Below are 27,997 nucleotides of genomic sequence, written 5' to 3'. Positions count from 1 at the left end.
AAGCCTTTTAGATTTTCTAGTTAAGCTCCAGGTGGTGAGAAATGCAGGGACTAAAACTCCAAGTGGGAGGGAGCTGGCAAGTGGGGACCCAAATGGGGGTACATTTCAGGACAGGAGGTGAACAGGAGACAGACTCCAGAGAGGTCCCAGAGAGAGTGAGTGTCCTGGCTCCGGATGAAGCTGCAGAGGCGTTCTGAGGCTGACCGAGTGGGCCACGCGCCCCATTCAGCCACTGGCCCAGGAGCAGAGGAGCCGGCCCAGGCGGCCTCCAGCCCTTCCCTGCCTCGCCAGGCTGCCTGGTTTCCGGCTTCAGATCGTCTCCCTGCCTTTCCCCAACGGGACGGCCCGGCCCGCCTTCCCAGGACTCCGCGCAGGTGCCAGCCATCCAGGGCGCTCACACGGATGAGCAGGCCTCTCCTCCCAGCACCTGTCTCCACGTCAACAGGTGACCTTCCTGCTGGGGACATCGGGCACCCCGCCAACCTGGTGAAGACCACCTTTGGTGCTGGATGGACACACTGGTGCCCATAAAGTCCCACTGCCAAGGTGGGCCACTTGTCTCCAAATAGGGCCTGCCCCAGAGACAGCTAAGAATCTAGTGAGCTGAGATCGCTCGGTCCGACACACTCAAACTGCTAGTGCCTTAAAGGAGGGGCAGTTCTGAAACATTCAGCATGTGCCAGGCACTGGGCTCATCAGACCTTTTTGTTCACTCTTTAATGATGCCGTGAAAATCATTCCTCCACAATGAGATGCCACTTCCCACCCATTAGGATGGAAATTATTTAAAAAAGAAAAGAAAAAACAGAGAATAAGTATTGGTGAGGTATAGTGAAGTTAGAACATGTGTGCACTGTTGGTAGAAATGTAAAATGGTACAACTACTATGGAAAACATTATGATAAATTAAAAAAAAAATAAAACATAGAATCACTATGTGCTGTGCTTAGTCGCTCAATCTTGTCTGGCTCTTTGCAACCCCATGGACTGTAGCCCACCAGGCTCCTCTCTCCATGGAATTCTCCAGGCAAGAATACTGGAGTGGGTTGCCACGCCCTCCTCCAGGGGATTTTCCCAACCCAGGTTTTGAACTCAGGTCTCCCGCATTGCAGGCGGATTCTTTATGGTCTGAGCCACCAAGAAAGCCCAAGAATACTGGAGTGGTTAGCCTATCCCTTCTCCAGGGGATCTAGAAGCAATAATCACAGTAAGCAAAAGTTGGAAACAACCCAGTGTCCATCCAGGATAAACAAAATGTGATGAATACTTGCAAGGGAATATGATTTCCCCCTTAAAAAGGGAGGGAATTCTGACACAGGTTACAATACAGATGAACCTTGAAGACTTCATGGTGAGTCTTCATGTTGACAAATAGTGTATGATCGTACTTACAAGAGGTTCCTAGAACAGTCAGACTCATAGAGACAGAGAGTGGAAGGGTGGCTGCCACGGGCTGGGGGAGGGGAGAATTGGGGTTGGTGTTTAACGGGTACAGAGTCTGAGTTGGGGAATAACGTTTTCAAGTTCTAGAGATGGGTGGTGGTGGTGGTTACACATCAGTGATCATCTTCTTAAAGCTGCTGAACTGTCCTCTTCAGAACAGCTAGAGATGGGCCTTCCTGGTGGTCCAGTGGTTAAGGCTCCATACTCCAAGGCAGGGGCCATGGGTTCAAGCCCTGGTCAGGGAAACTAAGATCCCACATGTCAAGTTGTTGGTTAGTTGCTCAGTCATGTCCAACTCTGCTACCCCATGGACTGTAGTCCACCAGGCTCGTCTGTCCACAGGATTTCCCAGACAAGAACGCTGGAGTGGGCTGCCATTTTTCTCCAGGGGATCTTCCCGACCCAGGGATCAAACCCACATCTCCTGCACTGGTAGGCGGATTCTTTACCTCTGAGCTACCAGGGAAGTCCCACATGTCACGCAGTGTGGCCAAAACATTTAAAGAAAAAGAAAAGAAATTTCAAAAACAAGCGGTTAAAATGGTAAAATTTGTGTTCTGTATATTTTACTGTGGTACAATTAAAAAAAAAATCAACCTCTTTCCTGCCATTCCTGACGCCCACGCTGACCCATCCATGCACCCCACAGAGCAACCTTCTGGGGCTTGAACCCCCACCCACAGTCTTGCCCTGTCCCTGGCCTGCTTCACGCGGGTCTGGGAACCTTCGTCTTCCTGCCTCTTCTCCCGGTATCTGAACCTGTGCTTCCCCCCACTGACCTCGAGTGCCCTGGCCTTCAACCTTTCTGTGGCCTGTGCTTGTGTTAGAGCTCCGGCAGTCCCTGTCCAAAAAAACAAACCAAGAATAAACCTTACACTCCCCCAAGAGGGATAAGGGAACAAAAGAAACATCAAAAATCAACTTCCATCTTCATCTTTAGGAACACTCTACCAATACATTAAGTGTTGATTACACGAGCCAAGTACTGTGCTAAATGTTTTGTTAATCATGTCATTTTTTTTTTTCTTTTGACTGCCGCTGCAGCTTGTATGGTCTTAGTTCCCCGACCAGGGATCAACTGCAGGCCCATGACTGTGAAAGTGGTGAGTCCTAACCGCTGGACCGCCAGGGAATTTCCAATTATGTCATTTTTTTTTTTTGCTGAGTTGCACTATATGTGGGTCTTAGTTCCTGGACCGGAGATTGAACCCGTGTCCCTTGCAATGGAAGGTGGGAGTCTTAACCATGGGGCCACCAAGGAAGCTCCTCCCCTAATCACGTCATTTAATTCACACAACAATCTAACAAGTCAGTTCTTCTTGCTGCCATTATCCCCATTTTATAGAAGAAAAAGCTGATGCTTGGGGATGCTAAGTAATTTTCCCAAGGGCCCAAAGCAGGAGAGACACAGGTTTAGGATCTGAAACTGTACAGATTCACAGCTCGTGTTCACAAGAATCCTTTTCTAAACCTCAGTCCTGGATGGCACCATCTTGATTTCCCACCTCCCTGATATCAAAGTTAATATTTAGGGGAAAGGAAAAAATGTTTGCTACAGTCTGACCGCTGCTCACCTCTGAAAAGAAGTGACAAAGGCCGGATGTCAGCTCCAGGCCCCACTGGGTGTAAAAAACAGTAAGAAAAATCCCCACATGACTGGATCATAATAGCCCATTCTAGAAAATTCCGAGACCCGAGGTTCAAAGCAGACTATTTCTGAGTTTTTTAAACAACAGCTCCGGCGGCCTGCTAGCTTCAAACTCGAGCATCTAATTTGAGATCCTGCGAAAGTCTGTTAGGAGGAGTTCCATCCAAAAGCTTCCAGCACAATCACACTCTGGCCTTTCCTGAACGCAGATCCACAGGATCAGGCTGCGCTGAGGTGTGTTTAATTTGGAATTTGATAGCTGCCTAAATTTCAAGATCTCCTGTGGGTGCCGCACACAAAGAGTCCTCCGTGGCCACTGGCAGAAATGCTTAGGAAAACAATCCTCCCGGTTGCTGGAATCACAGTCACCACTCTGACTCCCGCCTCCCTGTCACGGAAGAGGCTGTTGTGGCTTGAATTACAGGGGCCTGTGGGGACCACCTGTGGTCCAAATGTGCGTGTGACAATGGACACTCCTCTGCCGGCCGGCGGTGTCATTTCAGGCACTGGTGGACAGATGGGCTCCCTTGCGAGCAGACAAGAGCCACACCTCGGAGGGGACATGTTTTCTAGGGCTGTCCCCTTGCTGCTCACGAGTATCCTCATCACTTTGCCAGGATGGGGGCGGTAGGGGAGCCAAGAGCTGGACCCCAGTATTTGTTGGGCTTCCCCCAGCATCCTCTCTCCAGTCTCAGGCCCGGGTGCGATCTTGGGCATCCCAGTTGCCGGCCGGGTGCCCCACCCCCAGCCCCTCTTTCTGCCATGTGTGGGGCATATGCTCAGGCCTTTGCAGCTGTTGGAACACAGTAAATCCATTCACTTACTGACATATCCCAGTGACTAACGCGGGCTTAGCGAGGGAACAGAGCGTTTGGCAAGCAGAAACAACGGAATTCCTTTTAGAGGGGTGAGGAAATGACACCCCCAGTGGGCTTGATCTCGCCATTTGGTTTGGACTGGGGGGCTCACTGTGGGAGGCCACTGGGATGTCACCCCAGCCACCCACCATCATTAATTCTGAGCAGAAGAGGAGCCGGGCTGGTGTTTGGGAAACAGGAGTGAGAGGTCTCCAGAGATGCCTCTTAGAGACCACGCTGGACATGAAGAAATCACTCAAACCCAAGACATGCAGCGAGAGGTAGTCTCACTTTGTAGTTTGGAAAGTGGGCTTTGGAATCAAGACAGAAATGGGTTCAAATCCTGGCTCTGTCACTTGTTCCATGACGAGCTGTGAAACCTCTGAGCCTCTGTGTCCTCCCCTGTAAAATGGGGTTATGATCATGGGGTTTCTATCTAAGGGAGCTCTTTAGGAATGAGTGAGACTGTTGGATAAAGCATTTAGTGCACTACCTGTGGGTATAAAGCCTGGTGAATAAAAAGCACTTAACACAACGTGCTGTGCTTGGTCCTCAGTTGTGTCCGATTCTTTGCAATCCCACGGACAGGGACCCGCCAGGCTTCTCTGTCCATGGGAGTTCTCCAGACAAGAATACTGGAGTGATTTGCCATGCCCTCCTCCAGAGGATCTCCCCAACCCAGGGACTGAACCCAGATCTCCCACGTGGCAGACAGATTCTTTACTGTCTGAGTCACCCAGGAAGGCCCACAATACTGGAGTGGTTAGCCGAGCCCTTCTTCAGGGGAACTTCCAGACCAAGGAATTGAACTGGGGTCTCTTGCATTGCAGGCGGATTCTTTCCCAGCTGAGTTACCAGGGAATCATAACACATTTTAAAGAAAGGATATTGAACTTTGTGTTTGTTCAAATATGCAGGCAGATAACAGAATTCACCTTCCGCTAACTGATGTAGCTCCTAAAGCAACGTGGAATCAAAAGGAAGCTCGACCCTTGGCTTCAAAACACACTTTCTCACCAAGACCCCCTCCACCCCTTGCTTCAGAGCCTGGATCATGAGATGAGTTGGAGAATCATCTAGGGCTGGAAGATGTTGGGGTCCTTCCGGACTTGAACCTGACATCAGTAAACACTCTTGCCTAATGTGGAACACCATTAAGAACATGTCCTCACCATAAACTACAGAGCAATGAGAAACACATGGATCTTCAGCCACTGCTTTGGGGATCTCATTCCACAGAACCTCCTGGGTGTTAATAACAAGTATTGTACAAATGGGCTTCCCTGGTGGCTCAGATGGTAAAGTCTGCTTACAGTGCAGGAGACCCAGGTTCAATCCCTGGGTTGGAATGATCCCCTGGAGAAGGAAATGGCAACCCACTCTAGTATTCTTGCCTGGAGAATCCCAAGAACAGAGGAGCCTGGCAGGCTGCAGTCTATAGGGTAGCAAAGAGTTGGACACGACTGAACAACTTTCACTTCACTTCATTATACAAATAAAGGGCTTCCAGGTGGCTCAGTGATAAAGAACCCGCCTACCAATCAAGAGATGCAAGTTTGATCCCTGGGTAGGGGAGATCCCCTCGAGGAGGAAATGGCCACCCACTCCAGTATCCTTGCCTGGGAAATCCCATGGACAGAGGAGTTTGGCAGTTGATGGGGTCGCAAAGAGTCGAACATGAGTCAAGGACTAAACAACAACAACACAAATAAAGCATTCTAGACTACCTCAATACTACATCAAGTGCACTCAATTTTATTCCTGTTACCGCAGCCTCCACTTGCGAAGCGCACCCACTGACGATGTCCCTTTTGGATATCGTAAGTCCACCCATGAGAACCTACCAGAGCCCCCTCCTCCAGCCAGCAGAACTGGGGAGAATGACTTGTTCACCCGGCTACCCCAGGAAGCTGGCCAGGAAGGCCATGGCCGAGGCACTTTATAACCAACGCTGATACAATGAAAACAAGGATTACCCGTGATTGAGATCTGGAAATAGACTGGAGAGAGTATGACAAGGAGAGAAACATAAAGCTGGTGATGCGAAAGGAAGAGAGTGGAAAGCTCTGGAAGAATGCGTTTTGCTTCCTGGGTAGTTTTCTCCTGTGACCTCTTCCTGAGGCTGTGCTAAGCTGTCCAGCTGCCAGCACAAGGATGACCCTGCCCCTCCTTCCCTGGTCTTCCCTTCCCTGGTCCAGGATCAGGATTGCTTCGGTTCTTCCTTCAAAGTTCATCACTAAAGACGCCTCTGTTTTCTAGATGCCACAATTATGCATCAACACACGATATTTGTTTTTCTCTTTCTTACTTCACTCTATATGACAGGCTCTAGGTCCATTCTCCTCTCTACAAATGACCCAGTGCTGTTCCTTTTGAGGGCCGAGTGATATTCCATTGTATATACGTACCACATCTTCTTTATCCATTCCTCCATTGATTATTTAGGTTGCTTCCATGGCCTGGCTATTGTAAATGGTGCAGCAGTAAACACAGGTGAATGCGTGCTTTTGAATTTATGGTTTTCTCAGGGTATATGCCCAGTAGTGGGATGATGGTAGTTCTGGGTCATGTGGTAGTTTTATAAACCTCCATACTGTTCTCCGTAGTGGCTGTACCAATTCACACTCCCACCAACAGTGCAACAGGGCTTCCCTCCCTCTACACCCTCAATGGGTAGGATGGGGAGGGTTGGGAGGGAGGTCCAAGAGAGGGGGATACGTGTGTACACATGTTTAGCTGATTCACTTGGTTGCATAGCAGAAACTAACACAATATTGTAATTGTATTCCAATAATGCCAACATATTACAAAATACATTCCAATAAAAAAATCCCAAAAGAGGTACTGTGCTTCCCCTGCCATGTGTAGCTGAAGCTTGCATATTCTCTTACTGACACGTATGAAAACGGATGTTTGTCAGTGGCCCCTGCGCCCCGTCAGGGCCCAGCAGATGCCCAGCTCGCTCTCTGGATGGGGCTCCTCGTCTCCTCCGTCTCCGCCAGCGCTGACGGTCCTCACTTGCTCTGGCAGCTGAACACCCAGGGAACATTCAAGTCTTGCGATGAACGAGGGTGACACAGGAGATACTGAACCTAGAGCTTCCCAGTTTCCTTCCAGCCTTCCCCCTCCATAGTTCCAGCCTCCTTGACTATTTATAGACACCAATCAGTGCCCCACTGTTTGAAGGTGCAGGACAGAAGAAATTCTGAGGGCTGCCGCTTCCTTATACCTTCCTGAGAGCTGTCTTTGAGAATCGAAGGCAAGAGAATTATTGAAACACATCACCCTGATTCATTACTCGTTGGATGGGCACAGAAAGTATCGAGCACAGGAAGGCTGCCCGCCCTGCAGTCACTGAAAAGCTTTCAGCCCAGATCCCGAATTTAGGCCACGAAAGGCCACGAACAGGGGAGCCCAAGCGAGGGAACAGAAGGCTCAGAGATGAGACTCTAGATGAAGAGGAAGGAGCTTGCTGAGGACTGGGTGCAAGGACCAGGAAGCTGAGGCAGAAGACGGGGAGGAGCGAAACCAAAGTCTACTGTCCCTGGTGGGATCCAGAAAAATCTCGCCGGTCAACATGGATAAATGCCCACCGGCAGAAAGACAGACAGAGGCCTGGATGACCAAGGAAAGCAGATTCATATCTTCCGGGCGAGGGCCCCGCAACATTCCAGCTCGGAAATGTGTCCCAAAGAAAGGGAGCGTTGTTTTTGGCAGCTGAGCATCTCAGAATCCCCATCCGTGGAGGAAAACAAGGCACGTGGGGATGATAAATCAGCATGTGCACACGCTCAGGCACTCACATGCTGCACGCGCGCGCGCACCCACACCCACGCACACGCAAATACGAATGTCAGCCTGCTGCCCCACCACACCCAAATAAGGCGGGTGTGCCCCAACCACATATGCTTGGCCCCTTCCGGAGAACTCATTTGTTGTGGGCTGATTCCTACATCTTGGAATTTATTTGGGAAAGGGGGCCTTTCATCCTTGATATTCTGTGAATTGGCCAGAACCAGGCAGACGATAATGAACATCACAGACCTGATTTTGCAGGATCTGATAAGCACCCGGGACTGTAGGTCTCAGTACTTCCTTTCTGCTCACCCAGAGTCCTTCTATCTTTTACTGATCAGCACAGGCATCGCTCGAGCCCCTTCTTAGGACACAGGACCGAATCCTACAAGAGATACCGTGTGTTTTCATTCCCCAAGGATTTCACAGGTAAGTTCCAGCCTGTGTTGGGGACAGGATGGGAGGTGATTATTTTTCTCAAACAGAAAGACAGTCCAGGTGGTTTTTCTACTAGCATCCTTTACTCATACTTTGCCTCATCTGTAGATCAAACTCAGTAGCAGGTCTTTTAGGGAACTTGTAAAACCTAGGATACTGTCAGTCTATTGGATGAACGTGGGATACATCAGCTATTAGGGAAGAAAAAAGATGTGGGTGTTCTGTGAGATATGTGTCTTCAAGTAGTATAACTGATCCTCCTCTGAATACTAATTTTGAAAAAAAAAAAGACCCAGAAATTCTGATCAGTCTCTAACACAGGAGTATTTAACTGAGCTGTGATTTCAAAAGCAACCTGCTAAACTGGCAGAGCAGAATGTTCATCTTATCAGGAAACTGAATTGTCTTTTGAAAAATTAAACGATGGTGGTTGCTAGGGGCTGGGAGCATGTAGTTGCTGTTCCATGGGTATAGATTTTCAGGTCTGCAAGATAGAAAGTTCTGAAGATGTCTTTCACAATAATGTGAATATACTAGTGAAATGTGCAATTAAAAGTAGCCAAGATGGGGGACTAGGGAAGTGGTCCAGTGGTTAGGACTCCAATCTTCCAATGCAGGGGTTCGGCTTTGATCCCTGGTGGGAGAACTGAAGATCCCACACACGGCAGCACAGCCACCAAAAAAAAAAAAAAAAGTGGTCAAGATGGTAAAGCTCATGTTAACAATAAAACAAATGCAAATATTTAAACAGTTAAATGATCAAGATGACCACAGGAAACAAATGTGGAAAAAAAGTGGAAACAATAGTGAGACTGTTTCCTTGCTTGTTTTCATGGCCAGTTTCAACAGTTATAAACTTTTGCCCAGAGAAGTCAGGACTACTTTCTCCCGGAAGGTGTTCGGAGGGGCGAAGTCACTAGCAACATCCCCATTAGTCACCACAAGTGGTTTTGCTGATAGATGGCTACTGCCTAGCTTTCCCCAAACCACCGCCCTCCAGCAGGACATCACTGTAGTTTCCAGTCATAAAGACAAAGATTGGAGGGCGGAGAGGAAGCAGAGAAGGAAGCTGGCGTTTACAGAGGACTGATGCCGATTCCTTGACGGAAGCTATTGCATTTAATCTTTACAACAAAACAAATGAAGTGCTTATTTACTACAGCCTTTCCATCTAGAGAAACTGAGGCTCAGAGACAGCGAATATCTTGTCCAGAGTCATATGCTGACGCCCAGACTTGTCTGTCTCCAGATCCCAGGCTTTTCCACCACCATTTTGCCCTTGATCTATACAACTACAAAACTGAGAACCAACCACCTAGAAGCCTGAAGCCAACAGGATTTTTTTCCCCTATGCTCCGTTTGAGAGCTTAATTAGAATATAATCCAAATTTGGCTGGAAAAGCGACCTCAGGTGTCCTCTTCAGACCTGAGATCCACCTGCCTCCCAGCGGTGCTGCAGAAATGGGTCTGACATGTGCCAGCGTCCGGGGCGTCCCCTCAGCCATCAGGCTGGCCAGGATGCAGCGGGGGTCACAGCAGTCCCTGGGCCAGGGCCTTTCGGATGGTGAGCAGCTTTGTCACTTACCCTACTGGGTCCTAAAACGTCACTTCCTGAGCGCCAGCAGTGACAAAACTTAGGAACCCTCTGCCTTGGGTGTAGAAGCAAACCGAATTAAAACCTCAGTTATGTTACTTCATGGCCGCACAGGTTTACCTGTGTTTACCGGCAGTGTTATCAGATGGCACCCCACTCCAGCATTCTTGCCTGGAGAATCCCAGGGACAGAGGAGCGTGGCGGGCTACAGTCCATGGGGTCGCAGAGAGTCGGACACGACTGAGTGACTAACACGCGCCCACACACACACACACACACACACACACACACACAGTGTTCTCAGAGCACTTAGAAAATACTGTTAGAGAAATCAGCCTGTTTTCATGTGGTTCCCATAGTTCATCTGCATACAGTCTCCTTTGCTCCCCACGAGCTCCCAGGGCTTGGAGGGAATCTTCCTCTTCTGGGCATGGACTTGGGCGACACGCCCTGCTCTGGTGGGCATGCATGTCTGCAGGAGAGGAGGCTGCGAGGCACTCCGTGTTGTCAAGGCAAGGGTGGCATGCAGCAGGCAAGACCAACTTGGGAATACACGAAGCTGACCACGTCCGAGGAAGGTCCAGTTCCCCAGAGGACGGTCTCTGAAGGAGGGACGCGTGGCAAGAAGTACCTGGTCTCCCGGTGCAGGCAAGGCACCAGGCTGCCAGCGGTTACCTACAATGGTAGGCAGTCAAATCTCAGTTGATTTGAGAGCAATGACCGGGAAACGCAGCCCCGGATTCTTTTTTGAAAGTCCTCCCTTCGTTAGTTTTGAATCTCACGTCTCTGTGCTTTGTTTCAAGCTAGATATCAAAAGTCTTTCGCTTCTGTTATCTTCCTGACAGTTCTTCCGTATACTGTATTAAAAACTCCCCGGGGACACACAAAATGCACTTTCAAGTGATGTTTAGGAACCGGCCACTCTCGTCTTTCTTCATTTCTGGATCTCTTGGCTGTTTCATAAAGCAAAGGAGGGAAGTGCTGCTTCTGTGCTAAATGCATCCCCGGGACTCCTGTCTTACCGAGAAACAGCACAGACCAGCTGTTGCCCAGTGTCACAGAACTCACGCCTGCCCACGGGCCACGCACGTGTTTGCACGAACTCTGTCGCACAGACTCTCCCTGCACGGCCGTTAAAGAAGCTGGCATTCTCCTTGTCAGAATGCCCCTTCCTGGCCAGCCCACCCCACCAAACTGAACAACCACAGGACCCGAATTTAGTAAGATAATGCTTCCTTTGTGTGTACTCAGAAGTAGCTCTCTCGGGTTATTCAAATTCTTCATTTATTATTATTTCCTGAGTATCTACTACGTACCCTACATCGCTGTTGTTTAGTTGAAAGGTTATGTCTGACTCTCTGCGACCCCACGGACAGTAGCCCGCCAGGCTCCTCCATCCATGGGGATTCTCCAGGCCAGAATACTGGAGTGGGTTGCCATTTCCTCCTCCAGGGGATCTTCCCGACCCAGGGACCGAACCCGAGTCTCCTGCACCGACAGGCGGATTCTGTACCACTGAGCCACCTGGGAAGCCCAGGCACCCTACACAGTCATGGATTAAAGAGGATCCTGCTTAGCTTCGGCAAGAGTATTTCTCAGCCTCGGGACTATTGCCATGTTTGAGTCAGATAATTCCTTGTCGCGGGGCTGTTCCGTGCCTTATAGGATGGTTAGCATTATCCCTGGCAGCTACACCCGAGATGCCAGGAACACCTCCACCCCCAGTTGTGACAGACAGAACTATGACCAGGAGACAGTGCAAAGAGTCAGGAAAGGAGAGAGGGATGAAAAGGAGGCGCCCAGAGGATTCCTGGAGCAGCGCGACTATCCCGAATGATCCCATCGCGGGGCTTATGTGTCATTATACAATCGTCAAAGAGAGAGAATGTACAGCAGCAGGAGTGAACCCTCACGTAAGTCTCCTGCCCTGGGGACTTGGGGTGATAATGATGTGTCGGTGTTGGTTCATTAGTTATAACAAATACCACAGCGAGCCCGAGCCGGCGGCTGAGAGTGGGGAGGGCAGAGGGTAACGGAGAACCCTCCTTACTTTCCCCTCCGCCCGCCTGTGGGCCTCAAACGTCCCTAAAAAATGAAGTCGACTAGTATTTTTAAGTGAAAAAATAATTTTATGCATTGCTAAATATTTTTTTTATTTTAATTAATGCATGGCCAAATTATTTTTTTCTTTTAATTTAAAAAGTTTTGAAATTTTCCCTGGTGTCCGGTGGTTGAGACTCTGCCTTGCAGCGTAGAGGGTGTGAGTTCGATCCCTGCCTGGGGAACTTAGGTCTCATATGATATGGGGTAGGGTCAAAAATTTTTTTTAATAATAATAATTAATTAAATGAACCCAGGATTTGATTTTCTTAAATTAAAACATTTAAAAAATTTTATTGATGTAGAGTTGATTTACAATGTTGGGCCCATCTCTGCCGTACAGGAAAGTGACTCAGTTATACACACATAGACATTCTTTTTCAATAGTCTTTTCTATTATTGTTTATCACAGAATGCTGAATATAGTTCCCTGCACTAGACAGCAGGACCTTGCTATGAGGACTAAATATTTTTCATCCTGTTGCAGACATTATTCTGCTCACAAGCAATACTTTTTAAAACATTAAGGTAAAATACACATATAAATTTCACCATTTTAACCGTTTTTAAGCACCTGTTTCACTAGCATTGAGTACGTTCACAATGTTCTGGGCCATCACCCCCATCCACTTCCAGAATTTTTTCATCATCTAAAACTGAAACTCTGTGCCCGGTAAACACTAAGTCCCCTTCCCTTCTCCCCCTAGTCCCTGATAACTTCTTTTTTACTTTCTGTCCCGATGAATTTGGCTCCTCTAGATACTACATTTCAGTGGAATCATACACCATCTGACCTTGTGTGTCTTGCTTATTTCATTCAACATAATATCCTCAAGCTTCATCCATATTGTAGCATGTGTGAGCATATCCCTCCTTTTTAAGGCTAAATAATATTCCGTTCCCTGCCTACATCACATCTTGTTTATCCAGTCCTCTGTGGATGGACAACATGGGCTGTTTCCAGCTTTGGCTCTTGTGCGTAATGCTTCTAGGAACATCGATGTACAAGTATCTGTTTATATCTTCTCTTCGAGGTTGTCCTATTTTATTGGTACATAATTGTTCACTGCGGTCCCTTTTGGTCTCTTCAGTAAGTGGTGCTGGGAAAGCTGGGCAGCCACATGTAAATGAATGAAACTAGAATATTCTCACCCTGTCTGGCTCGTGCGTGAGAAACGGGGCAGAAGGTCCACCTGGAGCCCCGCAGTCCAGCTGCCTGTGGCGGAGGTCCGGCCAGCGCGGGCCCTCCTCAGGCCTGAGGCGGTCAGACTCACGGGTGGTGTTCCCGGGCACGCGGCGTGGCTGGGGCAGACCGTGCGTGGCTGCTGCCCAAGGTCTAGTCCCCTCACCTTCTTCCTCTCACCACAGCCTGACCGGGCTGGAAGGTCGCCTGCTCAGTAGAATATTCCCTTCCCACACGCCCTGGCAGCTGAGTGTGGCCGCGTGTGAGTGTCCGCCACCCAGTCGTGTCCAACTCTTTCCGACCCATGGACCGTAGCCCGCCAGGCTCCTCTGTCCATGGGATTTCCCAGGCAAGAATACTGGGGTGGGTTGCCATGCCCTCCTCCAGGGGATCTTCCTGACCCAGGGATCAAACCTGGGTCTCCTGCACTGAGACACATTCCTCACTGTGAGCCACGAGGGAAATCCTGGCCATGTGACCCGGTTCTAATCAGGGATTTGGCTGCCCTGAGCAGTCTGTGGGATCTAAGCTTCCAGACCAGGGATCAAACCCTTGCCCCCTGCTGTGGAAGAGCGGAGTCTTAACCACTAGACCACCGGGGAGGTCCTGAGGCTTCTTTTCTTAAACGTTTTTTTAGTTTAGTCTTGGGATAGAAAACAGTGCACGATTTGAAAGTCAAAAGTACGAAATAAGGTACAGGCACAGTGGTCTCACCCCCACCCCTGTCTCCCACGCCTGTTCCTTCCTCCCTCTTTAGATGTAGATGTGTTTGTTCCCCTTGCATATAGAAGCAAATGTATGTGTATTTCTTTGCTTCCTTTCCTTCATAATAGGATTTATATCAACATATCCATACATTGCTCTCCTTGCTCTTTTTTAAAAATGTTATATTCTAGAAACTTGGAAATCATTCCATACCTCTACATATAGTGCTTTCTCATTTCTTTTTTACTGCATAATATTTGACTATATGCCTATGGCTCAGTCAGTAAAGAATCCACCTGCAATACAGGAGACACAAGAGATTCTGGTTTGATATCTGGGTCAGGAAGATTTCCCTGGAGGAGGAAATGGCAGCCCACTCCAGTATTCTGCCTGGAAAATCTCATGGACAGAAGAGCCTGGAGGGCTACAGTCCGTGGGCTTGCAAAGAGTCGGACACAACTGAAGCAACTTCGCACAGCACAGCACAATACGAACCATCCAAACAGTCCCTTATTGATGGACACTTGGGTTATTTCCAATTTTTTTAATCATCAGTAATGCTGCAGTGAATAATCTTATACATGAGTCATTTTCTATTTATGCCTCATCCTGAGTGGGGTTGATTCCTAGAAGTGGAATTGTTCAGTTGAAGGGTAATAACAAACATAATTGTGGTCTATCTTGCCAACTTCTCTGCTCCGGGAGTTGTACTATTTTGACTTTGCAAAGCTTTTTGTTTGCCCTTGGCTCATTTTCCATCTCCATTTCCAGCCCCCAACTGCCCACCAGCCCTTTTCTTACAGGAGAAACACACCCCTCACCTGTGTAGCTGGCTATTTAGCCAGCCGATTACTCACAGCCAAAGAGAATCAAAATAATTTAGATATTGGGTAAATCTAATTGAAATTATGTTAATTGAAAAACTTGTAACTTTTTAGTAAGTTGATATCCACTACAAGCTCTCCTGGGCTTTCCAGGGGGTGCTAGTGGTAAAGAACCTGCCTGCCCATGTAAGAGACGTTAGAGATATGGGTTCAGTCCCTGGGTCCGGAAGATCCCCTGGAGGAGGGCATGGCAACCCACTACAGTATTCTTGCCTGGGAGAATCCCATGGAGAGAGGAGCCTGGTGGGCTACAGTCTGCAGGGTCACAAAAAATAGGACACAACTGAAGGACTTAGCATACACACACACACACACACACACACACACACACACGCTCCACTGTCCAACATGGCAGCCACTATCCCCATGTGGCCATTTAAATCAATTTAAATGAAATTAAGACGTCAGTGCCTCTGTTGCACTGGCCACCACCATCATCACAGAAAGTTCAGCATCATAGATACACAATTTAAGATGGTCCTGAGGGGTCACTCGAGTGCATTCTGATGCCACCTATTTTTTTTTTTTAACCTCGGCTTGCAGGATTCAGTCCCCAACCAGGGACTGAACCTGGGCTACAGCCGTGAAAGCCCAGAATCCTAACCACTAGGCCACTAGAGAACTCCCTCCATCTTCTGAAGTATTATTAGAAATATAACTCTATGTGAAATTAGACTTACCTATCATAAACAGTTAACCCAGTGTCACCATATGAGATGTGACCTGCCTCGGCTTCTTCCATTACGGAAAACCCACCCTCGTGGCTTTCTGTCTTCTCCTCCGGGTCATCTGTGCTATGAGAGACAGCCTGGACCACTGCTCCCTTCTAAGATGTAGCCTTATACACAGTGTAAGTGCCCCTTTTAGGAATAGAATGTATAACCCTCCCGCTTCCCAGGTGGGCTAGTGGTAAAGAATCTGCCTCCCAATGCAGGAGATGGAAGAGACACAGGTTCCATCCCTGCGGAGGGAAGATCCCCTGGAGGAGGACGTGGCAGCCCACTCCGGTATTCTTGCCTGGAGAATCCCATGCACCAGAGGAGCCTGGCGGGCTGCAGTCCCTGGGGTCGCACAGAGTCAGATACAACTGAAGCAAATGAGCACGCTCCCACCCCAAACGTATGGACGAAATCAGAAAACACACCAGAAGGGCAATCGACATGTTCTGAAGTAGAGACAAGTTCACCAGGAGTGCAGAAAAGAGCCCAGCACTAAATATGAAGAGCACCAAAGAGGTGAGCTCAGAGGAAATTTCTAAGTAGAGCCCAGAGCACTTGAGAAAGGGCCTTTCCCCCTCTCCTTCAGCTGTGAAGGGAAAACAAGGGCCGAGAGGCAGAAAGCAAGGAGGCCGTTTGCAAGTTCCCGAAGCTTCGGGGGATTTCACACAGTGTGGATGCCCATATTGTGTGATCAGATAAAGCAGAATCATCTGTCAGCCTGCCTGTTCGCAGGGCTGTGCTATTCATAGAACACGTACCTCTTTCCCCAAATAAACACCATATGCCTCTCCCCTTACCTCACTGGGAGCGTGTACCCCAGGGCCCTGCAGTGTGCAGAGGGATGGGATCATGCCAGGTGACTCAAGTGGTGACTCATTCTGGGCTCTTCTGAAGAACATTCTCCAGGATGAGAAGCACAGTAGGGAACCATATGAATGACTAAATATGAAGTGAGGTTTGACTCCTGCCATCACAAGGAAGGAAGAGAAGGAAGATGGCGCAAAGACACCCATCGGTCACTTTTCATGACCCCCTCCAACCCCTTGGCTCATCCAGCTTAAGTTATGGGGTGCCCCATTGTAACTCTCACTTTGCAAGCGCCCCTAACTCCCTTCCTCTCCCTCTTGATCGCCAAGCCTCTGTGTCTCAACCATTCACCTGCTCCTTGTCTACCCCTGAACACTGCTGGGGTGAAACACACCCCCTGTGGTTCCCAGGGGCTGGAAACAGGGATAATCAGGAGTTAGCAGTTCATGGATGCAGAGTGTCAGTGTGAGACAATGGACAGATTCTGGAGAAGGATGGCGGAGATGGCTGCACCACAATGTGAATGGACTTCATGCCACCTCGAAGTAGTTAAAATGGTCAGTTTGGTGTCATAGACATTTTACCACAATAAAAAATTAAAAAAAAAACTCAAAGTTGTTGGCTGGTGTCACTTCAATTTCAAGAACACAGACAGCTAGTGGACATTTGACACCAGCTATTCCTGGGTCAGGAAGATCCCCTGGAGAAGGGAACAGGCTACCCATTCCAGTATTCTGGCCTAGAGAATTCCATGGACTGTATAATCCATGGGGTGCCAAAGAGTTGGACACGACTGAGTGACTTTCACTTCACTCATCAATCCTAGTATACTTCCCTGGCTTTTTCACCTTCCCACTCTCCAAATGACAGCTTCACACTTCCTCCGGTCTCCTCCTCCACTCTTAGGCCTCTCCTCACCTTCAAGCTTCAATGAGAAAATGCAAGCTGGCGGATGGAAACCCCTGCTCTTCCCATCGACGCTCCCACCTCTGGTCACAGTCTGCCTCCCCTCCTGTTACTGATGTTTAGTTGCCAAGTCGTGACCTACTCTTTGGCAACCCCATGGAGTGTAGCCCGCCAGGCTCCTCTGTCCACGGGATATTCAAGACAGGAATACTGGAACGGGTTGCCATTTCCTACTCCAGGGATCTTCTTGATCCTGGGCTCGAAGCCTTGTCTCCTGCACTGGCCGGCAGATTCTTTACCACAGAGCCACCAGGTAAGTCTCTGTCTAGCAGGTACCTCCACATTAATGACCTTCTGTCCCAAACCAGCTAAAGCCTTTATTTTTTTAATGGTTATTTACTTGACTGTGCCAGGTCTTAGCTGCAAACACACGGGATCCTCCATCTTCATTGTGGCACGGCAGGATCTAGTTCTGTGATTAGGGATGGAACCCGGGTCCCCTGTGTTGGGAGCACGGAGTCTTAGCCACTGGACCACCAGGGAAGTCTCTCTCTTAAGACATTCTGATTGCCACAGTTTAGAGGGGAGGGGGGGACTAATGGCATCTAACGTGTAGAGGTTGGGGGGGGGGCTGCCAGGAGACTCCTAAATATCCCACAAGGCATAGGCAAATCCCCAGACAAAGAATTATCTGGCCCAAAAGTCAACAGCCCTGCTGTGGAATGAATATTTGTCTGTCCCCAAGTCCCATATGCTGAAGCCCTAATCCCCACTGCCATGATATTTGGAGGTGGGGCCTTTGAAATACAATTAGGCTTAAAGGAGGTCATTAAGGTGGGGCCACCACAAAGAAATCTGTTCCCATTAGGAAGAGGAGACTCTCTCTCTGCCTTGTGAAGTCATGGCAGCAAAAGGTTTTTTGCAAACCAGAAAGAGGACCTCAACAGATATCAAATCTGCTGACACCTTGATCTTGGGGCTTCTCAGCCTTCAGAACTGTGAGAAATAACTACTCGTTTAAACCAACATTTGTTATTTTGTTGTACTAGCCCAAGCTGACAAGTGCTGAGGTTGAGAAATCCTGCAAATTGCTAAAGGAAGCAGGTACCAATCGCCTTCCTTCCCCACAAGCTATTCCCTTGGCCTGGAATGCCCTTCCTCTGCTCTCTGCACAGCTCACTCTTCGGCCTCCAGAGCCCACCTCAGGTCTCATTTTCCCAGAGGTCTTTCTGATCACCCACCCTGAAGCAGTACCTCCACCCCTCAAACTCCCTATCATAGCCCATTTTTGTTTTCCAAATGGACTCTGATTTGTTGTTCAGTCGCTCAGTCGTGTCTGACTCTTTGCGACCCCATGGACTGCAGCACGCCAGGCTTCCCTGTCCTTCACTGTCTCCCGGAGTTTGCTCAAACTCATGTCCATTGAGTTGATGATGCCATAGTTTTCTTATTGTATCTGTTTGTTTACCATCTGTTCCCATTAAGTTTCTTAAGAGGAAGAATCTTTTCTGACTTACTCACCAAGGCCAAATAGTGCTTGTTGCATAGTTGGTACTCAGTGCTTGGAGAACAAACCATTTTCCAGTTGACTAAGCTTGATTTGAAAAATATGTGTATCAAGTGTGTACACTGTGTAAGCAATAGGTACTACATGACATTGAAAACTGATGGCACACAGTCACCCCACTTAAGCAGCTTGCATTGGTGAAAGGATGAAAATGTGCTTTTACACACCTTAGACATAATGAGAAACACTACAGGGAGATGGTATAGCATCACATGATAAAGGGCACTCATTGCCTTGTAAGATAATGCATGCAAGATGCCTAACTGCCTAAGGGTTGAAAGGCAGCATCACGTAAGGGTCAGGAACATGGACTCTAGAGTCTAAACTAGACTCTAGAGAGTCCAGAGGTCCGAATCCCAGCTCAGCTATTTCCAACTGTGTCACTTTCAACTCGCTTCTTAATCTCTCTGAGCTTCAGTTTCCTTATCTGTTACATGGAGATAATGAAAGCATTTGCTTCACGTCCTTGTGGTGGGTTTAAATGAGTTATATTAAGTAAAGCATGTGGCTACAGAGGCTCCTAGGTCTGGCCACTAGAGAAAGGAGTGATCACATCACACAGGACTACAGACAGAGATGGAAGGGCTGACTTTTGAGATAAGGTGCATTTCCATGGAAAAGATGATGAGAGCCTTCTCAGTGGAAGGATTATATTGTACATTAAAGAAGATACACCATGGCCAGAGTGCTGCTTAGGAAGAAGTTTGGGCAAAGATCCATTTTTTTCTGTTCTTCATGTGTGTAAAGAAGGATGCTTTTTTGAAGGAGAGCAGTGGATGGAATTATGCTCATACATCAATCCTATTCTATCAGAAAATGTGAGAGAGCTGGTCACCAAATCGCCATATCACTATCACTTCGTTTTTTTAAAAAATTCTATCCATTATGTTTTGGTTTAAAAAAAAAGTGAACTTGAACTCATTTGGGCTTTACACTTTCCACTGTGTGAGTTTAACCTTCTGAATCAATTTCCTTACCCATGAAACGAGAATAAACAAATCCTGCCCCCTCTACTTTATTTATTTATTTGTTTCATTTATTTTTATTAGTTGGAGACTAATTACTTTACAATATTGTAGTGGCCCACTCTACTTTAGAGATGTAGTTTGTTCAGCAGATCAATTCATACATGTGCAAGGCTTAACAGTGTTAGGTAGATATAACACTATCTACGTGATGTAGAATATTTTTATTACTATGGTCCTTTCTCTAAAAACACCACCGGGGATTTTACTCAGAAATATTATATGCATTTTAATGATGAAGAAAAGAAGGAAAGAACTTTCCAAAGAAAACCCCTCTTTCTACCTACATGTTTCAGAAAAGAAAAGAGAAGGTAGGACTAAGAGGGCTGCAGTCCCTGACTTGGGCAGAGGCAGCCACAAGTGTTTCTGCAACAGATCCTAGAAGACTAGCCACTGCTTCTGTGACACTCCACCTTGGTGACATCTGTGTTCACCCTTTAAAAAAGCCAAGCCAGACACAAGATCCACCCCCAAAGGGAAATGCCAATAGAATAGCTTCTATTTCTTGAAAGGATAAATGGATTCCTTTTAGAGTCTAATAAGCAGGAATCTGGGCAGATCTGGCTCTATCCTACTATGCATTGTGATGTTGGGGGAAGATTTAAACTATCAAAATCCTAAAATCATCATTCCAGAAAGGCAAACCTGGGGTGAAGTGTGACTGTTAATCTCTTTAACTTGAAGACATTTAAAGACACCTTCATGCACATTTTCTTTCCTTTTTAATCCATATTTTCTTAATCCCCATAGTTTTCTTTCTCCTGGAAGCCAGGACTAAAGGAGGCACTCTCCCGGAGAGCGAAGGGACTGAGCAGGTACGAAGGGAAGAACTCGGGCCTGGCCAGGGATGCTCTGGCCTCTGCCTCCGGCGGGGAACGCCCGGCGGAGCCGGACCGAGGCAGGAAGCAGGTTTCCAGCCAGAGCTGAGCCCGCTTCTTCCAAAGCCCTGTGGCTGCGCACCCCTGACGCTGCCTGAGTCTGGTCGGTGGCAGGTGCGGCGGGGGAGTCCCCGAAGGAGAAGGGGGCGGAGGGCAAAGGTCAAAGCCAGGCTTCCGGCGGGACCGGGAGCCCACACCCAGGGCAGGAGGGAGGGGTTAGGGCCGGCCGGGGCCGAATTGGGCCCCCAGGGCGGAATCGCGCCGACGGAGAGCAAAGCCTCTGTTATCTAATCGAGAACCAGATTAAGAGCCGAGGAGGAAAAAAAGGCAGGAAGGTACCGCTCTCGCAGCTCGGGAAGGCGGAGATGATGGGGGCGGGCTGCCCGAAAATATGGGGAACCCAGAAGGAGAGAGAGTTGCAAAACAAAACAAAAAATCAATGCAACAGAGTCGGGAGGGGAGGAGAGAGGGAAACGGCGAGGGAAGCGAGGCCGAGGGCCGTGGGGGAGGGGCGGGGCGCCCCCCCCAAGCTGGAACCCCTGGAGCCAACCGACCCCTCGGACCCTGGAGAGTAGGGGAGACCTGGGGGCCGGGCCCAGGGTCCCTGGAGGAAGGCGCTTCGTGTTTGAAGGGACTCCCGTCTTGGGCCAGTTCCCCAGTTTTCTGGAGTTTTGTTCCCGGTTTAAAAAGAAGTTTTATGTAACCCTTGAGAGTCTGCATTTTTGTGGGATTCAAATATTCCTTAATTAAGTGTTGTCTCTTTACAGAAAGAAAAGACGCCTTTTATTTCATTTTACTTTGCCGTTTTAATTTACTCCCTTTCGTGTTTAATAACTAGGTAGGGAAATGTTAAACAGCTGCTGTAAAATATTACAAACCCCGCTCCCTGGAAACGCGGAGAGGGAACTTTCTAGTGCGGTGTCCTGTCCCAGAGAGGGGGCCCTTGGGAGGAGAGCCACGAAGCCCAGCCTGGGGGTGGGGGTGGGGGTGGGGTGCAGGGGGTCGGCGTGCCCTCGCCCTCCCCCCACCTCACGATGCCGTCTCCTCTTTCGGTTGCCACTGGGGGTGGGGTGGAGAGGACTCGGGTTGGAACGGAGCTGAGCGACATCCGTCGCTCCAGGGGACACCTTAGGCACCCTCCCCCACGGTTCTAAGCGGGGCTGAAACGACTTCCCCAGATCTAGAGAGCTTGCCCGGTGAAACTGGCAAATCAAGGGCAAAATCAATCCAACAGGAAAAGTAGAGGCGGCCAGGAAAATGTCTGGCCTTGGGCTACTGGATCCTGGCTTGCTTCTTGAGTTTTGAGAAAAGTGAGAAAGAGAAAAAGGACCCGTAGTTTTTCTACGGCTAAAAATGCAAGAGGGGGTGGAGTTTGCTATCTGGTTCCGGGGCCGACCCTTCAGCAAAGGGTCAGTATTTGTCTGCAAACTGCAGAAGCTCCCCAAGGGATCTGGAACACGAATTTGCAGGGCAGTGGTTTCCGTCTACTGAGCAGTGTGTGATGCCGGTACACTCATTTTGCTGGCAAAAGAGCCTGTCATAAAATGTAATACTGACTATAAAACAAATCAGCGCTTTGAAACGACTTGCTTCAGATGTTTTCATAAATCCCTAATGGTTCAGGCACTGCCTGCTATTGATAATATTAATGTGTTAATAGTTCCTCTGAAGCAACAGCACTGGGTAGGGCCGGACACACACACACACACACACACACACACACACATGCACACACAGATGGGAACACCATGGAACTGGAAAACAATGCTTTAATACTCCCTTGAGACCCAGCCGCACTTTGTTGACCTTAGAAAACCAGACCCAAGTGAGAAATCAGATATTCTCAGTTCTTGGCTGAAGCTCCCCTTTAAAGTGTTTTCCTTCGGTTCACAGAAAAGTATAATACACAGGTACATGGGTACATATAAAGGCCTGTGAGGACACCCATGTTCCTAGCAGCATTATTCACAATAGCCGAAAGGTGGAAACACCCCAAAGGTCCATTGACAGATAAAAAAATGTTATGGATCCATGCATTTGGAATATTACTCAGTCATGAAAAGGCGTGGCATTCTAATGCATGCTCCAACATGGTTGAACCCTGAGGACATGACGTGCAGTGAAATAAGCCAGACATAGACAAACGTCATAGGATTACACTTGCATGATGTACCTAGAGTAATCAAATTCATAGAGAGGAAGTGGAATAGAGGTTATCAGTGGCTGGAGGGGGATGGGAGGTTAGTGCTTAATGGGAACAGAGTCTGTTTGGGAAGATGAAAATGGTCCAGAAATGGATGATGTTGGCAGCTGCACAACAATGTGAATGTACTTAAGGCCACAAAACTGTATATTTAAAAATGGTTCCGATGGTAATTCTTATGTCACACATATTTTACCAGCATGTTTTAAATAGGGAGAGTAAAGCTGTGAGTAATGGACATGAGTTCTCCGTCTCCGCTGTCTCCTGCTTGTGTCTCTCCCCCAACAGGCCCACAGCGGCCTCCCCAGGGCCTTGGAGAGAGGCCGCCCGCCGCTCCCCCAGGGCCCATGCTGGGCTTCCTTTGCTCTTAAGGAAATGGGAAGTTTTATGTTTACAATTCTCCAGACAGGCATGCAGTCCAGGGAAGGCTTCCCATTAAAGGAATGTAAGAAGCCAGAAGGATATTTTTCATGATATCATTTCTCTGCTCCTTCCTAACAAGCGTTCTTCAGATTGGAAGGATCTAACTCAACACCCCAGTCTCCTGGCCAGTGGCCAAGGACACTGGTTCTTTTCAAGGCACCTTTCTACCTCTGGACCACCTCAGCCCTTGGATTTATGTGGTTGCTACAAAGGTCTAGAAAGTCAAAGGTGAGGAAAATGGCGGCAGGGGGGATGGCACTGGCCGGACTGCAGCGTTTGCCTGCACTTGCCTCGAATCCCATCACGATTTTGCCCCTCACAGACACACAGATACCCATGCCGTTGAGTCTGAAGGCAGAAAGGGGTGCCCAGATACTTCACTCAGTAACACAGCAGACACAAGACCTTGAACACAGGTTTTCTAATGCTTGCGCCTTGGGGGCAGTCAACAAGGAGACAGACAGTTGGCATAAGCTCCGAAATTCCGAGTCTCCCCTGGCCCTCCCTTAAATTTCCCTGACGTGCCATTTCCCCCGAGCAGGCTCCCGGGTCAGTCACACACGCCTTGGTCAGCTTTGCGTCTGCAGTCTGTCACGGCCGGCTCTCTTTTCCCTGCAGGTCAGGAAGAGGCATCCTGCAGACAGTGAGGAAATAGCCGGTTCAGAGTCCTCCACGGGGACAAGGACACAATGTGAGCAGACTTCTATTCGTTTTCAGGGTGATGGGCCCAAGGGCCAGGGGCCCCAGACAAATAAGGGGAGCAGGCTTGAAGGGTCCTGCACCTCCTGCCAGGGCAGGCCCACTGGAAGGAGGTGGGGAGCAAATGCAGGGCTCCCACTGTGAAGCCAGGGCCTTGGTCAGGGCTGGGTGCCCATGCCCCGCGGCCCAGTAAAGACAGAAGCAGAACAGAGTGTGAGATGTGAGCCAGCTGATGGCTTGAAGCTATCAGGACCTGGAGCAGGCAGAGAAAAGCCGGATCTGCCTATCTAGGAAAACTTTGCAGCCAGCATCCAGGTTTGCTACATCAGCTGCTTCACCCAAGTCACTGCCAGCTCATAAAGTGCTTGCGGGACTGGCTTTCCTACGATGATGCTGTTTTATTAAACGTTGTTGAAGCTGGGGGAGGGGGAGGGTCGCTGCAAGGTTGAGGGGAAGAAGCAGAGAAAGACAAGTCAGGGTGAATTCCATGTTACTGTTATTTTCAAAAGGAGGCTTTCTCAGTTTTGCTTCCTTCAAGGCTGTCCCAAAACTTGCTTAGGTGCAGGATGGGTAGGCCCTGATCATATGCAAGGTTGGATTTAAATGTACTGGAACTCTGTGTCTGTATGAAAGATCAAACATACATTTAACCTGCATAAGTATTCATTATATCAGAGCAGAAACATGGCCAACAGGTTCTAAGGAGGGCTGGTGTTTACAGTGTTTGGAGATATATGTAAGAAGATTGTGTTTTGCTTTATGCATACATATTTGCTTTGGCTGGTAATCCTTCTGGAAGCCTGACCGTTTTGACTATGTCAGCGTGGATCGCCTTGGGGGGTGGGAAGAAGTATGCCAAGTTGCAAAGTGTGCTTATGTTTTAAAGGGTGCTTCTCCCCATGGCTGCCCTGCCAGGGGATGGTAGGTTGTTTTCTGGATACACTTCCTGTTTTTCCGGCTGACCCAAGTTCTCAGACAATCCAGGGTGGGTCAGCATCAGAGGGGCGGGGGGGCCTCGGTGGGGGTCTCTGCACCTCAAGGTGGTGTCTTGGGTACAAGTTCTCCCAGTTGGAGGCCCCAGGAGAGCCCATCTGAGGGTCCCAGGCAAACAAAGCTGCCACTCCCAGGAGACCACTGCAGCCAGGCCCTGGGGCCTCCCTCCCCACTACCCCCAGGACAGATCAGGTCACCAAGCCCCCACCCACTGATGCACCAGGTTCTCTCTGGGTCCACACTGAGCCAACAGGATAAAAACCACCGCCTCCAGATACTAACCTGGATTAGACAGGCCTGGCCACAAAAGCCGGTGGAGAAATTCAAGACCCTCTCCTCAAAAATTCAGACAGGAGGGCCACCTGGGAGGCGAACCTCAGGGATCATCTGGGATCAGGGCTGCTTCTGGAAGCCCACTCCTGGGGTAGGAGCAGGAAGGGGTCCCACGAGCCGGTTGCTAACCTCTGAGCTGTGCATACTGGCCGGCTCCTGAGAACCTGAGCCGGATCGTCAGTGACCCCTCGCCTCCCCCCGCCCCCATTTCCTGCGCTGGGATCTCCCGCTGTTAGTGGAGCGTTTCCTGTGCCAGAGGGACTTCTGAAACCGCGAGCGGAAATCGGGTGCCCGGCGGGGGGACGCAGCAACGTTTCAGCGTCGCCCACGTTTCTGGCCCCCGGCAGCCAACACCCCCGCGACCCGCCGGCTTCTCGGCCGGCGCCGCGACGTGTGGGGAACGACAATTACACCCGAAAGGAATCAACAACTCGCGGGGTCACGACTCGCATCGCTCCGCACGCGCAGGTTCGGGCTCAGCTTTCAGCAACACCCCCCCCACCCCCACCCCCCCCCGCTCCCGATCGCTAACCACTCGCTCGCAATCTGTGGGCTGCGACGGAGCTGCGCTCCGGGCTGCAGTCTCCCCCAAATGCAAGCCCTCTGGCAGCTCAGACACCCAGTGAGCTGTCCCCACGCACGCCAGGCCGACACCTCCCGCTGGCGCTTGCCTCTCCCCGCCCGGCTCCCAGCAGCTGAAAATGGATGTGATTTCACGCACACTGCGCGCGCACACACGTGCACACAACGCACTCTCCCGCCGACGCTGCTGGCACAGGCGCACGAGCCTGGGCATTTCCTTATTGCGCTCGCTTTGCGGGATGTGCCTTCCGGCTCCGGGTTCCCTCTTTGCGCTCCTTCACCTCTTCTTCGCCACTTTTCTTCTGAGTTTCCCGCCCTCCCCGAACCCCGGCCTGCCTCATTTCCCTCCAACTGCCCCGTGGGTCCCTCTCCTCCTCCGCGGGATGGAGAGGGGGCGGTGGAGACGCGCCCTGCGCGCGCGAAGCGAGGGCCGTGCTGCGCGCGCGGCCGGCACCGCAGGGCTGGCCTCTGGCCTGCGCCCTGTTTGTTTTCCCTTCGCCCCCTGAATGCTAGATTAAGACGTAAAGATTACCGGGGCCGAATAATGCCGGGAGTCAACACTCGAGCAAACAAAAGTGCTTGCACAACTCCGCCAACCCCGCTGGGACCCGGGCCGCGGGGCTGGGGGAGAGAACGCGTTCCTCGCTGCTAATTACAAATAAATGATGATGTGCTCACTAAGTAATTGATTTAATGAAGTTCCTATGAAACTATTAAACCCGGGTGGAGGTCAGGCTGGAGGCGCCCCAGAGCGCCCATTGTGGGCTGTTTAACTCCACCAGGCTCCTCGGAAAGACATCGGGGCTAATAGGTGAAGTCACAGCTGCTCGCGCTGACTTCTCGGAGCACCCGGCCGGCCGCGGGCACCCTCGCGCCCTCCTCCTGTCGCGCCCCCGTGCCCCGCCGCCCGCGCCCCGCGCCGGCCAGCTTACCCACGCCACTCCCAGCCCCGCCGCCGGCTCCCGAGGGCGTCTCCAAAGGGATCCCGGGTCTCGTTAAGAGCGGGAAGTTGAGCACTGAACTTGTGCGCACCCGCCAGCAGTCGGCGGCGCCCACCGCCGCCCACCCCCTCCCTCCTCACCCCACCCCCGCCACTTGGTGCAGGAACTTCAGCCACTGTGCCACGCAGCGTGCTCGCGCGTTCTTGGCAAGGTGCCTGGAGCCCGGGCGTGTGCCCAGTGCTTGGGCGGGGGCGGGGGGGCGAGTTGAGCGAGTGTGTGTGTGTGTGTGTGTGTGTGTATGTGTGTATGTACGCGCCGCCCTGGACAGTGTGAACCGGGCCAAAAGGCCACGTTTTTGCATCTCTTGCCCTGACTTGGGGCCTGTTTGTGCAAAAAAAAAAAAAAAAAAATAGAGTCAGGAAGAAGGGGACCGGAAAAAAGAGATGAAGAAAGGTGGCCCCGGTCGGCGGCTGAGCACGTGAGCCCCAGTGTCAGGTTTTGCAGACCTGGTGCCGGAGGGGGCGGGGGCTGGTCTGGCCCAGCCCCTCTCCTCCCCACCGCCCACCTCGGCCCCCACCAGGCGGCTCCCCACGCTAGAGCGACGACACCTCCAGCTCCCGACGGGGCGGAGGGTGCAGGCCGCAGGCTCGAGTCTCCAGGCCGACGGATCCCAGCTACCCATCCCCGCCCCCTGGCTCGAACTGCTTCTCCTGCAGCATGGCTTTCTGGGAAATGTGACCTCGCCTTCCCCGGGGGACCCAGGGAGCTCTTGAGGGGCACATCCCCAGGAGAATCAGATAATGCAAATGAATCCAGAGTTAAGGGTGCCAGACGCCTGTGCAAGACATCTAGCGTCCAAACCCCTCTCTGTCTCACTCACTCTCTCTCTCTCTCTCTCACACACACACACACACACACACACACACACACGAAAGAGGGACCTTGTGATAAAAGAGAAGGCCCATGTCCATTTGGAACCCCACACCAGGAGACACGGGCCCTCGTGGGGGCAATCTGGCTGCAGAAATCAATCCCCCAGAGTCTTCTGCCCCCTTCTCCCCAGCCAAGTTGTCTTTCCTCATGGAGAACTGAGCAGTTTCTTCAAACATGCACTGCATTTATGCCACAGTTAGTTGGCAGTAAAGGTTCATTTTTTTTTTTTTTTAATGTTAGGAATTTCCAGCTGCTGAAACCAACTTTCATTTGCTTTGAATCAAATGCCTGGGACTGGGGAGAAGGGGATCTTTGACGTGGATGTTGGCACCCTTAAACAG

General features: G+C 50.1%; 1 long non-coding RNA gene across 1 annotated transcript; it reads left to right on the top strand.

The window, feature by feature from the left end:
• Positions 1 to 20,706: 20,706 nt before the first annotated feature.
• LOC139036319 (uncharacterized) lies at positions 20,707 to 26,491 on the top strand. Its single transcript, XR_011489051.1, has 3 exons — positions 20,707 to 20,884; positions 23,794 to 23,866; positions 25,437 to 26,491. It is a non-coding gene; the product is annotated as an uncharacterized lncRNA (long non-coding RNA).
• Positions 26,492 to 27,997: the final 1,506 nt, after the last annotated feature.

Source organism: Odocoileus virginianus, chromosome 8 (genome assembly GCF_023699985.2).
Source record: "Odocoileus virginianus isolate 20LAN1187 ecotype Illinois chromosome 8, Ovbor_1.2, whole genome shotgun sequence".
Taxonomy (NCBI): domain Eukaryota; kingdom Metazoa; phylum Chordata; class Mammalia; order Artiodactyla; family Cervidae; genus Odocoileus; species Odocoileus virginianus.
The sequence above is the reverse complement of the archived record's forward strand: the minus strand, read 5'-3'. Positions and strand labels throughout refer to the sequence as shown.